Source organism: Cygnus atratus, chromosome 10 (assembly GCF_013377495.2).
Source record: "Cygnus atratus isolate AKBS03 ecotype Queensland, Australia chromosome 10, CAtr_DNAZoo_HiC_assembly, whole genome shotgun sequence".
In the NCBI taxonomy this organism is placed as follows: Eukaryota; Metazoa; Chordata; class Aves; order Anseriformes; family Anatidae; genus Cygnus; species Cygnus atratus.
This window is the reverse complement of record NC_066371.1, coordinates 12317697-12331047: the sequence shown is the minus strand read 5'-3', so window position 1 is coordinate 12331047 and position 13351 is coordinate 12317697.

The window sequence follows — 13351 nt, the reverse complement described above, 5'->3', positions numbered from 1 at the left end:
ACGGGTTCAATCAGTGGACCCTCCTGTCCTGACTTACTAAACAAGGAGGGAAGTGCAGGAGACCTAAAGCAACCAGAAGTAATTAGGCCATAGCCCATTCCTGTTTCCTGGTCAGAATGCTTTTCCTCCGCAGTGAGGAGCAGGAGGATCAACCCTGTGCTTTGCTTCAGAGCCCCAGAGGTTCATCACACCCTCCCAGAAACAAGGCTCTTGCCTCTAGCTGCTGCAGCAGAACGTGCTCACGCTAACTAGAAGGCAGGGCACTGCTTAGGGAAGCTTCTCAGGAGAAGCCTTGGAGGTGCAGCTGGTCCTGCGGCCATTTCAAACAGGTTCTGCCTCTCAAATCAAACATCACTGAAGCCCTTCTCCGCTCAGACCTCCGAGTGGGAGGAAGGGTTTACAACCACGTGCAGTTCCCTGATAATTTCAGTCATGTAAGAAACTTCTTCCTGTGCCTCTCTGCTTCAGTGCACAGTTAAACACCCTCTGATCCAATCTGAGCTGGCTGCATGAACTGCAATATAGGCCTCCCCTGCTGCAATTGCGTGGCTTAATTGTGTGCCAAAGTGGTTTGAAATCCCAATACAGAAAGGGCCAGAAAAGAGCAGAACGGGGTGCGTGTCCCTCCATCTTTCCTGCCCTGAGCTGTGGGTGGAGGTGGCTTTCAAGGTGCCAATTAAACAGCACCTACCTGCTGCCCTCATTAAAAGATGTTGGGCGGGAAGAGGCCAAGGCATGGAGAAGGAGAACCCTGCGGCCTCACCACCCCTACAGTGACTGCACCCGGCCCACTTTGAAGTCCTGCTTCCTCATCCCTAATTACCTGGAGCCTCACTGCCTGCCCCGGGGCTTTCCCAGGCAGGGGCCAGCCCCAGAGCCCCAGGCACACAGGACAGGGGCACGAGGAGGGTGTTTGGCTCAGGGCTTCTCAGCCTGAGGTGGCTTTGGCATTGCTGGGAGCCTGGAAAGCATCCACAGACACTGATCAAACCTTGGACAGCCAGATCCTTGCAGATCCCTTTTTTTTTTTTGTTGAGGGTTTAGGACCACCACCACCACCCTCAGCCCAAGTTCTGTGGCCTCAGGGTGTTCAGGTGCAGTAGAAAAATCCTCCCTGGGCGAGCAAGTAAATCCAGATCCCACAGAACCCCTGAGGCACCCTGACCCCCCTCTGTTCCCACCCCAAGGTGGCAATCCCATGGTGGTGGTCACAGTGATGGGGTCAAAGAGCCCCTGTGGCACCTCCAGCAGGGCTCCCAGAGCAAGGAGCATGGTGTTTCAGACCAGAGCCGGCACCTGGCCTGCTCTCAAGGTCCTCTCAAGGAAAAAGTAAATCTTCCCAGGCTGGGGCCAGAGCACCTGTCACTTGCTATCTTGGGTAAGAATTGTCCTTACACTACTCATGCTCTTCTGGGATGCTTTGCTCTTTTTGCAGTCAGTAGGAAAGCCCTTTGCTCCGGGCCACAGAGCTTCCAAAGAAGTGGAGTGCTTTACTGCAGGCCTGAGCGCAGGCACCCACCGTGCTGTCCCAGTGCCAGCTCCCCCCCATGCCCACAAACCTCACCCCACAACAGGATGGGTGAGCAGGCACCTCACCTAGATCCCCTGCCTCTCCAATCCCCCTGCAGGTGCTGTTGGGAACCTGAAAACTTGCATCCTGCCTGCCGGAGGTGGGGCTGACAAGCAGCTAAAAACCAAGTAAATCCCCATTCACCCATCATGCCAAAACACACACTGGACCTGGGGAGGTGCCAGGGACACCTGAAGCCAGATGAGACTGCCTGCTGCATCTGAGGCGAGGCAGTCAGGTCCAGGGGAAGGAGAAAAGTGAGCACACCACTGATCCCAGAGGCATCCTTAATTTCCCACTTCCCCCTTACAGGAGAGAGGCAGTGCTGCCTTGCCTGCCCCAATCCCCCTCTGCCTGGCTTCCGAGCAGCCCCCGATCTTCCTTGGGTACAGGGAGCTCATTGTGCCCATCGCATCAAAGGGGCACGGTGAAATGTTGCGCCTCCGCATCTGTCCGTCCCTCTCCCGATTTCTTGATCAACGCCACAGCTCAGCCCTCGTGCCTGCTGGGCAGCTTCAGATCCCGCTTGTTAACGGAGGCTGCGGCTGTAGAGATGCCAGCTATAAATAGGGACGAGCGCAGACAGCCCTGGAATAAAAGGCCTCAGGTCCCCAAGGAGAGCTGCCCCAATTCCAGGGGCTGAAAATAAAGCAGCCTCTGCAAGGGGAGATGCTTTTCTCCTCTCCCTGCAGCTCCGTTCTGCTGCCCTCCTCGGGCAGCTGCTGCCCCAGCACTGTGCAAACCGAGCCCATTCACTGCCCCAGCGCTGCTCACACGTAGGGGAGGGTGACGGAGGGCAGGGGGCCCGGGATGTCCCCACTCCGGGGCTTGGTGAGGGTTTGTGGGGTGTTCAGAAGACCCCAGGGAGGCAGACTCTGCCCCTACGCTCCTGCGCCCCAGCCCAGGTGAACCAGACTGATGCATCCATTAATACAACACATTTTTCAACTGGGTTATGAAATAGGATGGGACACACGCTGTGACAACCCAGGGTGAGCTGCGTCCTCCCAGGAGGTCCCCAAGCTTTGTACCTGCTCCCCTGTACCTGCAGCCTCCATGGCTGCTGGGGAACCCCCAGTAAAGAGGCACCCTGTACCCCAGAGCATGCAGCCCCACAAGAGGGGCGGCTGAGTTTTCACAACCTGTGACAACAGCCTGCAGCAGCACATACATCAGGGAACCCCTTTAACAAGCACTCAGCAGCAGAGTGACCTAGAAACTAGAGTAATTTCTGGATCCCTGCAAATTTACTCTCGAGAATACACTATAAAAGGAGGAGGAAAAAAAACACACCACCTACCAGGAGCTCAGGGGCTGGAGGAGAGTCAGAGAAACAGCAGCTGATGGCTGCAAACAGGATGATTAGGGCTGCAGCTGTTTACCTCCTCCAAATTTAAAGGTTGCAGCCCCCAACCGAAGGGTGGGGGAGGAGAAAAAGGGCTAATTTGGTTTGCAATGGCCCCATTGAACGTAGGGCTGCGGCTCGCAGGGTCCTCGCCCCCCAGTGGCTAGCCCTTGCCAAGTCCTGCTGAGAAATCAGAAACATTAAGGTTGGAAAAGCCAGCCTGGTTTTTGTTTCCATGTCTGTGAATGAACAGGGGACCTTTCAGCCCCTGTGACCCTGCAAACCCCTCCAGCACATCATGTGCCCCTCATGTGCTGCTTGTCATCACACAAATCCCTTGGCACCAGGGGGCTAGAGGGGATGTCCCTGCACTCTGCCTGTGTGACTGATCCTGGCAGGATACGTGTCCTGGCAGCTTGTCCAGCTCCTGCTGTCTTCTCCCTCATCTCAGAGACTTCAAAATCTCTCTTGTGGCTGGGTTGGACAAACCCTAAATGCATCCAAAGAGGTTTCAAAATTATTTCCCTGCTCAGACCCCAGCCACAAGCAGAGAAGCAGTCCCCTTCCAGGCGCATGTCGCAGGGTGCCCACTGAGGATGGACAGCCCAGGAAGGAGCTGCTGCAGGGCAGCCCCACAGCGTCCCCACCAGCAGAGCCATCGGGGAGCTCAGTCTCTACTCCAGGTAGCTCAGGCTGTGCTTACTTTCGTCTTGCAACCACTGCGTCCTTCAGCACTGCCACCTCTGCCACAGCCAGTGTCACCTCTGCCACCAGAGCCCACCCAGCAGGTGTCTGGCCAGGGACAGGCTGACCTCGCTGACACCATTTCTGGCTGGTTTCGGGATCCACCTGAACTCCAGCTGCTGCTTTCCAAGGATATCCCTTATTTTTTTCCAGGCTTGTCTGCACAACAAGTGTGGGGAACCGGAGCCAGGAAGGTTCCCAGAACATCACAGCCAGCACCAGGCAGTCAAGAAGGCACTGCCACCAGGGAATCCAGGCACGAGCATTCCCTGTCTTATTTCTTTCAGCTACACTCAGGCCATCTAACCTGGGACCTGGGGGCATGGGGAATCCCAGGCAGAAGCTCTGGCTGATGGAGAAGACAACTCCCATTCTCCTGCTGCCTCTGAAAACAGACAGAGGCTGCAGCAGGGCTGGGGTGTCTCTGCTGCTCTGCACAGGAGCTTTTCTGGGCTAGGAATTTAGCTCGTGATCTTGTTCAGCACAAATTGCCTGGGTAGGCTGTGGGGAGTTGGCAGGCATCTGCCAGGGGAATTGCAGAGCAGAAGGAAAAGGAAAAGGACGGCTCGGCTGAAGGAGCACTCGAGACCCTCCAGCAGATTAGCATCTCACGGGTAATTAACGCTGAGCCCTGCTGGGACTCCCTGATTAGTTCTGCTCTTGTGCAGAGTTTGGAACCCAAAGGTTGGAAGGGCTGAAATTCGCCTCCACAGGAAAGGGAACAACATGAAGAGAGAAGGAAAAAGGAGTACGTAGGAGAAGGAAAAGGAAACCACACAAATGCAAGATTTGCCAGCGAAAGCGAGCAGCCATGATTTCGGGTCTGGCTCAGCACGGCTGCCTGTGCTGCCCGCTGGTCACTGCTGTCCCCACTGTCCCCAGTGCCACCATTCACACTGTCTACTGCTCTGCTGTAGGACAGCTGGCACTTCTGCACCTCTGGGTCCCCAAGGACATCTTCTCCCGGGTGCTCTCTGCTCTCCCACGGTGGAAACCATGCTTGTGCCAGTGCTGTGGGCCCCCCAGCCCCACGGTGGCTCTGACAGCCCCCTGCATAGCTCCGCAGACAGACAGATTTCCCTGCACTGTCACTGCTGCCTTCCCACCACCAGCTCCCAGTCTGCCCAGTACGGTGGATGCCCAACACCATCAGGTGGCCTCAGAGCAGCAGCCATGAGGGCAGTGCAGATACTTTGGGGCACCCCGTCCTGTCTGTGTGCTGCTGGGTGCTACATGGGGACAGGCAGGTGCATGGCGCTCCTGCTCCCTTGTCATCGCAGGGTGGGCCACGTCCCTCTGGAGGGTGATGGATGATGAATGATGGTATCACGATGGAGGACGATGTCCTGGTGGATGACAGAGTCCTGGTGGAGGATGATGTCCTGGTGGAGGATGACGTTCTGGAGGTGGCAGCACCCAGAGGCCACATCCAGACCAGACAGCCCCACCAGGAGGGAAGGCAGAAGGCCCCGTGGCGCTTCTGGGACCCATGGGGCCTGCAGCACCGCCATGACACCACGTGGCCACCGCCGCCACTAGAGGCCGACAGCACCCGGGGAGGCCATGCTGCCATTGCGGCCGCCTCGTCCTGCCACCATGCTGCCCACCGCCGCCACGCCGCTTGGGGGACCCATCGCCACGCCGCCATGCGGGCCGGCCCCGCCGACGGATGGCAGCCGGCATCTTCCTTTCTTCTATTTATTATAATTTTTTTTAATTTTATTTTTTCTTTCCCCTCTTGCTCCTCCTTGCCCAATTTGTCTTCGAGGCTGACACGAGAGAAAACCCCAAATGACAGCGCCTGCCCGGCACAGTTTTACCACAGTATCCTGAAAAAGGCATCTGGCGAGCTGATAGTGCAGGGGGGCTCCGGGCGGGAGCCCCGGCCGGAAGCGCGGGCCCGGCAGCGGTTGCGGGGCCGATGCTTCAGCGCGGGCAGCAAACAGGAAACTTCCCCGGCCCCGGGGAGCTCCTTCGGGGCTGCTCGGCTCTCCAGGCCTGCTGGAGGCTGCCCACCCCGCCAGGGACACCGCAGACCCCCTGCCGGCCCTGGCCCCCCGGGCTGGCCCCGCTGCCATCTTGTGCCAGGCCCTGAGTCATGCCTTGGAGGCGCTGCCTCCTCCTGAGGGCCGTGAACGTGCACATGGAGGCTGTGGAGCTCAGCCGGGATGGCACGGGCCTTGCCTGCCATCGTGGGACAAACCCATCTTTGATGGCTCCAACTGAGAAACATCCCCAGCAAATGCTGTTTGTGTGGCCCCGCACGGTGCCTGTCCCATCTCCCAACATTCCCCAAAAGCCACCGCTGCTCCAGGGGCTCTGCAGCATGTGGGAAGTGTCCTCGTGGGGACATGGGGGCTGTGTGTGTTGGTGGCCTGTGCAGCAGAGCCGCGGGTGCAGAGCATCGCCTGGCCAGCAGGGATGCGGCTGTGCTATGCACGTGCAGCCGCGGGCTGCAGAACGCCGCCCCGAGCTAGGAGCAGCCTCAGAGAGATGTTCAGTGTCGTGTGGGATATTTAAAAGAGGAGAGCCCCTGCTAACGCCTCCCAGAGCACTGGGGAAGGCAGCAGAGGAGCAGTGAGCACACAGGGAGAGCAGGAGCCACACCACACGTCCTCACTGAGAGAGGAAGCCGTCAGTCTGGGCATGGGGCCCTGGCACTTCTTGCCCTCTGGCTCTGAACTGGTCAAGACTGGAGGGGTCCAGGTCCTGCGAGGCTTGGAGCCACAACCAGAGACCTTGGCACCCCAAATACGCTGCCAGGGTGAAAGTCTCCTGGTCACTGCTCACAGAGCAGCCTCATGGTGGCAGCAGTTTGGAGCGGGGGGGGGAAAGGTGATGCTCAGCATCTCTTTGGTAAAGTCAGCATGGTTTTTTTTTGTTTGTTTTTGTTGTGTTTTTTTTTTCATAAACTTTGGAACATTTGGGAGATCTTACAAGCTGGGGGCATCCAGAGGGGCCTGAGGAGAAGGATTTAGAGGGGAGGTGCTGAAAGACCAAATCCACATGGTTTGGTTTAGCAGCAGGGACAAGGGGCAAGCATTGCCTCAGGAGGGCAGAGCACAAGCAGCCATCAGCTCCGTCCCTGGGAGGCAGGAGCACAGGGAGGGGAGGAGGAGGAGGAGGTCCCGTGTGCAGCCACACTGACTTGCCCACTCCCTGCCGTCCCTCCTCGCCCTGTCCCTGCCGTTTCCTGCACCCGCAGTGCCCCCTGCCTTCGCTGGCACAGGCCAGGCTGTGCCCCAGGCCAGCCCTGCCACAATGCTGCTGTGGCCTCAGCCCTGTGATGTCCCTGTGCAGGAGGAGCGGAGAGGACAGGAGCTCGTGGTGCCTTCAGGATACCGGGCCCCCGTCCCACCGAGCAGCTTTACAAACAGGCAACAAAACTACCGGAGGGCAACACCGAAATTCTCTTCCTTGCTTTTTCCTAATCATTTGCAAGCAGACTTCAGTTTCCCTTTGTTTCCTTTTATTTAATAAGCCTTTATTTCCCCTCGTTACGACAGAAAAGGAGGAGCAGCGGCTCTTCAGGGGTGCCGTCCATCCAGCAAGGCTCTGCAGCGCGCACCCCGGGGGGCTCCCCAGCTCCCCACCGAGTCCCCCCGAGGCAGGATCGGGCACCCCACAGCCCCGAGGGTGCTACTGTCCCCCGGAGGACCTCGTGCCCCGCGGGGGTCCCCTGGCCCAGCCTCGGGGACGCAGTGAGGCTGGCAGCCACCAGGTGTCCCTGCAAGCCCACGCTTGTCCCCGCCGCTGGCAGGGCTGGGGCTCGCCGAAGGGACGAGGGGACAAGCGGGGACACCTCCTGAAGTGGCCTCGCCCGCTCCTTGCTTGGCCAGCTCAGCACAGAGCTGAAGCCGGGGGAGGATCGGGTGGTCTTGTTGGGGGGGATGGAGAGCGGGACCCGTCGGAGGTGACCGTCACCCAGAGGGGCAGCTAGGAAAGGAGGGCTGGGGACAAAAAGCATCACTGGGGGTGATGGAGCAAACGGGACCTTCAAGGGGCTCCTGTACCTGTGCATCGGGGAGCTGTGGGATCCCGGGGGAGCTGTGGTAACACCAGGGGACTGGGAGCTGCAGGAGGCGCTGAACAGGCAGGTGCTGCTGGCAAGGTCAGGGCATCTGATGGCAATAACGAGGGGGCTTTGCTACTGCAGGCAGCCATGGCAAGACACTTTTCCTTCAGCCAACAGCCTTCCGTAAGGCTTTGGGGATGGGAAATGGTTGGGCAGCTGCAAGGGAGCACCCAGCAAATATGGCCTGGGCAGGAACTCACAAGAGATGTGCAAGCATTGCTGATGTTGCTTAGGCCCATATGGAGGGGCAAAGGTGGGGGATTTATGGACAGGGGTTGGCAAAGGCCACGCACGCACCCTTCATCCCCTTGTCCCTCCATGGAGGCCGCAGGGCGGGATGCAGAACTACACATGGAGCAACACCGGGAAGCAGCACCTGCCCCCCTCACCCCCCCAGCCCGCCCCAGTATCTGGGTGAGCGCTGTCCGCCCGGGTTTCCTCCCCTCTGACAATCAGGCATTAATCTCCCCCGCTCTGCTGTCCTGCTCACGTTCATTTTTATCACAGTTCCGTTAGTGCCAGGCTGAGCTTTCCGGGCGCTGGCGGGGCCCTGCCGTGCTCCTTGTGCCAAGCCCCGCCGTCCCCGCTGCCACCAGCCGCCCCGAGGGGCTGCCCCCCCCCCCGCCCTCACCAGTGGGAGCTGCTCACCACATCAGGATACAGAGCCGTGCCCCAATTCCGGCCGGGCTTATTTCAGCGCTCTGGTCAACCGCAAGCATCGGGGGGGCTCACAAACACGGCACGCCACCCGGCGCGGGCTGGGGCCTGGCCCCGCAGCCTAACGGATGCTCCCTGGGACCACACCGGCTGCAAGATGCCCCCCCAGACTCCCCCAGCCCAGCCTGGCCTGCTTCGAGGGGTGCTGAGTGTCTCTGGTTCTCAGCTTGGCTTGCAGCACTGCAGGTCGTGCACTACCAGATGTGGGCAGGGCAGAGGCCTCAGGCCAGCTCTGCGGTGTCATTCTGCCTTCTGCCAGCAGCTTGGGAGCACCCAAGCACAGCACAGGCCTGCAACGCTGGGCCCAGCCACATGCAGGATGGCGCTAAGCCCATGGGTGACCCACGGTGGAGGAGCTGGGTGCTGGCACGTGCTCATGTTCCCCTCCACTTCACGCGTTATCGCAAGCCATGGGTTATCACAGAGGAACGAGGCCGGCGCTGCATGCTGCCGGACGAAGCTGTGGTTTCAGCAAAGAGCTGGGCAATCCCTGCAACTCGCTGCGGGGCCTCCCTGCGCCTCACCAAACGCCCCTGGCTCTGCCTGGCCGACCTCACAGCTCTGCTCGGGTACACCTATTCACTTCGATTTGGCTCTCAGTGATCCAGGCTTCAGTAAAAATCAGAAGCAGGAGTGTGGCTGCTGCAGTGACAGAAGGGAGACAAGAAGGCCTCTCCTCCCTCCTCCCCCTTTAACTCTTTACAGGAAGAACTGGCTCCAAACCAGCTCCAGGCACCCCCGGCACTGTTTCTGTGCAGGGACAGGTGGCACGTCCTCACCCCGCTGCTGCTGGGGACCAGCAGGACAGCCACAGGCAGTGCCACCACCCTTCTGTGCCAGGACACCAAGACCAGGCACAGCACTTTGAGATAAATCCTGTGCTCAGAGCATCGCCTCGCGCCCTGGGGGAGCTGCACCTGGAGCCAGGGCCGCATCCAGCTTGCTGTCCCCTGACCCAGCACCCACAAAGGACATGTTTTTGGGAAGGAGGTGCCACCCAGTGGCTGGCTGCCTGATTCCCCGTGTGACCACACCGTGTACGGTTGCATCAGAGTGTCCGACAGCCCCACAGAGGTGGTGCAGGTCTCCAGGGACAGGGGGAAGACTGGGGAGCAGCGACATGTCAAGGCAGGGGCTTTGAGTGTTAGCTTCTAATTGCTTCCATCTGAAAAAAAAAATCTATTAAAATAACTCAATGTATATATCACCTTTTTACCTACACACACTTTTTCACAGGCACTGCTGATGCCTGGGCATAAGTTCCATCCCATCCCATCATCTCCAAAGCTCCATGAAGGCAGGGATGGTCTGGGGTGGCACAGAGCTGCCCCAGGGAAGAGCTGGCTGCTGCAGGACATGTCCCATGGCACAGCGAGCTCCCCCTGCCCTCCAGGCTACTGTCACAGTCCCCCAGATTCAACAGGACATTTAGGTCCTCTTCGGCCAAATATCATTTGTAAAATCCATAACGTGAGAAGCAAAAGCCTGCCCTGGGCTGCTGCTGGCCTGCAACAGATGCACCTTAGTGCTCTGTGAACAGGCACTGCCTGCGGGCAAGGGCTCGGTCCCATTTAAAGCTGGGGACACACAGGGACTTGGGGTGGCTGCCTGCAGCAGAGGGACATCTGTATCTCTCCCACCATCCCCTCTCCCCGTGCCCCAGAGAGGTCTGCACCCCCGAGCCCACCCGCACACCAGTGGGGATGCACGGGGAGGGGTTTGCTGGCAGACACAGAGCTGTGAAGCAGCAGCACCTGCCCCAAACACATCCCACGTACGGCAGGAGGCAGAAGCTGCTGAGAGATGTGCCTTTCATCTGTCATCGGCGCAGCTTCTCCTCCTCAAGGTCTTATTGTGCCCCTTGGAGCGCGTTGGGAAGCTCTGCCAGACTAATCCTGCCCAGTACCCACCCCCTCTGGACCTGGGAAAACAATGTGAGCCCTTAACTTCCTAATCCTGGGAGCTCCCGGGCTTTGCTTTGATAGCAGCCCTGCCTCAGCCCATCTGCGGGGCAGGGCTGGAAGCTTCTGTCCTCGTGTCCTGACAGCTCCAGGAGGCATCTCTCACCGCTGCGAGCCCACGGAGGGGCTGGCACAGCCTGCTGGAGGGGCTGCGGAGCCCTTTGCCTCCCCCTGGCCCAACAAAACCCTGCCAAAGGGGCAGGACCTACCCCTCACATCCCTTGGGGCTCCAGAGGCTGTGACTTGGGGGCTCATGAGGGTTCCTCTGACCCTACAAAGTGCCGATCTGCACAGCCCAGCCACTCACTCATCCTCTCCTGCCCACATGGCCCCCAAGGGACACGAAGAGCGGGTCCCAAGCTGCCCACCCAGCCCAGCACCATCCCGCAGAGTGGCCAGGGCAGGACGGGGCTCGTGGGGCTTGGATGGGCGAGGGCCAGGCTGCCGGGGAGCGGCGGGGTGGAACACAAACAGGAAAGCTGGCGGGGACCCAGCCCTTCCCAGCTGGGACAGGAAAGAGACACGCTGTCCCCTGCTCGGGGCCCGAGCTGCAAGGGGGGGGGGGGGGCGATGCTTGAGCTCCGAGCGGAGCCTACCCCAGGGTGCCCACCCTGACCGGCTCCCCCGGGACCACCCCATCCCTTCGTGCCCTCGCTGCCCACCCCAGGACAGGGGCTGTGGACACCCCAGAGCCTGCCAGGCTGGGGGGGACCCAGCGGGCACGCGCCGCCTGCCCAGCCCAGGGGGCTCCCCAGCAGCCCCCGAGCTGCCGCACAGCGCTGCGCCGCAGGAGGGCACCATCGGCCAAGCTTTCCCCTTGCTGGAGCCCACCGAGACACGGAGGGGGGTGAAGCTCTGCTGAGAGCACACCTGAAGCCCTCACGCCCCATCCCACAGGACCCCAGCCCCACCGAGGGACCGGCCAAGGGAAGGCAGCGTGGCGGTGGTGAAGGGGCTTTCTGCCTGAAAAGTGGGAAAAGCAGCCGTAAACCCGCAGCAGTTCCTAGCTGGGATTGGAGACAGGTCTCAGAGAGACCCCACTGAAGGGACGCTGCGTGTTTCCCATGAATGGGGAGATGGAGTGGAATTTTTCCAAAAAATGCTCCAAGCATTTCACCCAAGCCCCTCCAGCCCCTGCTCACACTGCCTGCACTGATTTCTCCTACAGTGGTTTAAAACAGCCTGGCCAAGCTGCGTCCCAGCAAACCCCAGATGTCTGCCTCACCTTGAACATCGCATGGACAGGAGGAGAAGCAGCCTCCTGGCCTCCCCCATCCCCTTTGGTCCATCCTCAGTTGCGGTGGCCGAGCCCAGGCCCCACTCCTGTCACTGCGCCGCTTGCCTTCATTCCGAGCGCCTTGCCACTACCTGCCCGTGACGTGCCTCTGTCACTGCCATCGTCCCCGGGCTGTCAGTGCCCTGGCCTCCCCGCAGGTGTGAAGGAAGACAGGACAGCCCTTTGTGTGTGAGCCCTTCCCGGCACTGGGCTCTCGGCAGCGCTGGCACGGCTCCCCAGCTTTTCAACACCTCCCATCACGCCCGCCACAAAGGGCAGCCCTGTCCCGGGGAGCCCCGTGGGGCTCACAGGCAAGCGGGCACAGAGAGCTGCTCACCTCCCCAGGGAGCAGGCACGGGGATGTACAGCCAGGAAAGGGGTTATTGGGTGCGCCCTGCTCCTTCTCTTTGCAGTTTTGACCTCCTTTCACTGGGAAATTCCTCTGGGATGCAGCAGGTGGGACAGCGGGGTGTTTGCTGGTATGCCCCATGGGGTGTTTGCCTGCAGGAGGCTGGGGCTAGCTCACAACGCTGAGGGAAAACAGGTTACGGCCAAAGTATTCGCAGCTCTTCCTGTAACAACAACAAATGTGCTCGCAGCCCCTGACCTGGCACATGTCAGAGCCCGCGTGTTTGTACAGCGGCCTTGGGGTTTACACCTGGCTGGCGGGGCTGGGCAGCGAGCCCTTCGCTCCCCGCAGCGGAGCAGCCAGCGACCGCACCGCCCTGGCCGCCTGCCCCACTCTGGGCCAGGGATCTCTGCAGGCTCGGGATATCCTGCTCGCTCTGCCCCAGCACAGCAGGTGCTGCCCAGCCTCAGCAAACCCCTCGCTCCTGCCCGCAAACACGGCTCCAGCACAGGCTGCCACGCGTCCTCCTGGCCGGGACGATGGACAGGGTCACTGCTCCCTGCTGCGGCTGGTGACCGTGGATGCTTTGCCAAGGAGCTTTTCCCTCCCCTCCTGAGTCCACAGCAGCACTTGGAGGGATCTTTAAATCACAGGACTGACAGCCTAGGGGCAGAGCCTCCTGCACATGGGGTGGACGTTTTCAATTTCTGCAACCAAGAGAGCCTTGTGGTGCTACCAACGCTGTTCACAAAAGCTCAACAGCAGCACCCTGCTCCCATCCAGCAGCTTTGCCCCAGCCATTGCAAAAGGGAACTGTGGAAAAAAATACAGCACCACATCACACAGCTTTTGCACAGAGCACTGGGGACACATTCAGCCCTTCCATTTTTTGCTGGAGAACATCGCCCCAACCCATTTCCTTGCCCCATGCTGTGCAAAGTTGGGCTGCGCTGCACATGACCATGGGCACAGCAGTGCCTGGGCAAGAAAGGACAAAGCTGGAGCACACGGCAGTAGGACAAGGTGCAGGGGGTGAAAGCTTTCTGTATTCCCCCACCAAGCCTACCCTCTCTCCGAAAACAAACCGCACTGTTCCCTGCACACAGCTCCCTGCTGTGCTCTCCACTTTCCAGAGCCCGTGCCAGCACATCCCTCCGTGCCCTCCCTCCCTGCAGAGACCACGCTGCAAGCGCTGGCCCTTCCTGCCCTCTGTCTCTCAGATCATTAACTAGCTCCACTCTCACTCTTTTTTTTCTTCTTCCCTTTTGAACATATCAGCCTAATGGAATCAAAGAGGCATTTCAGTGACTCAGG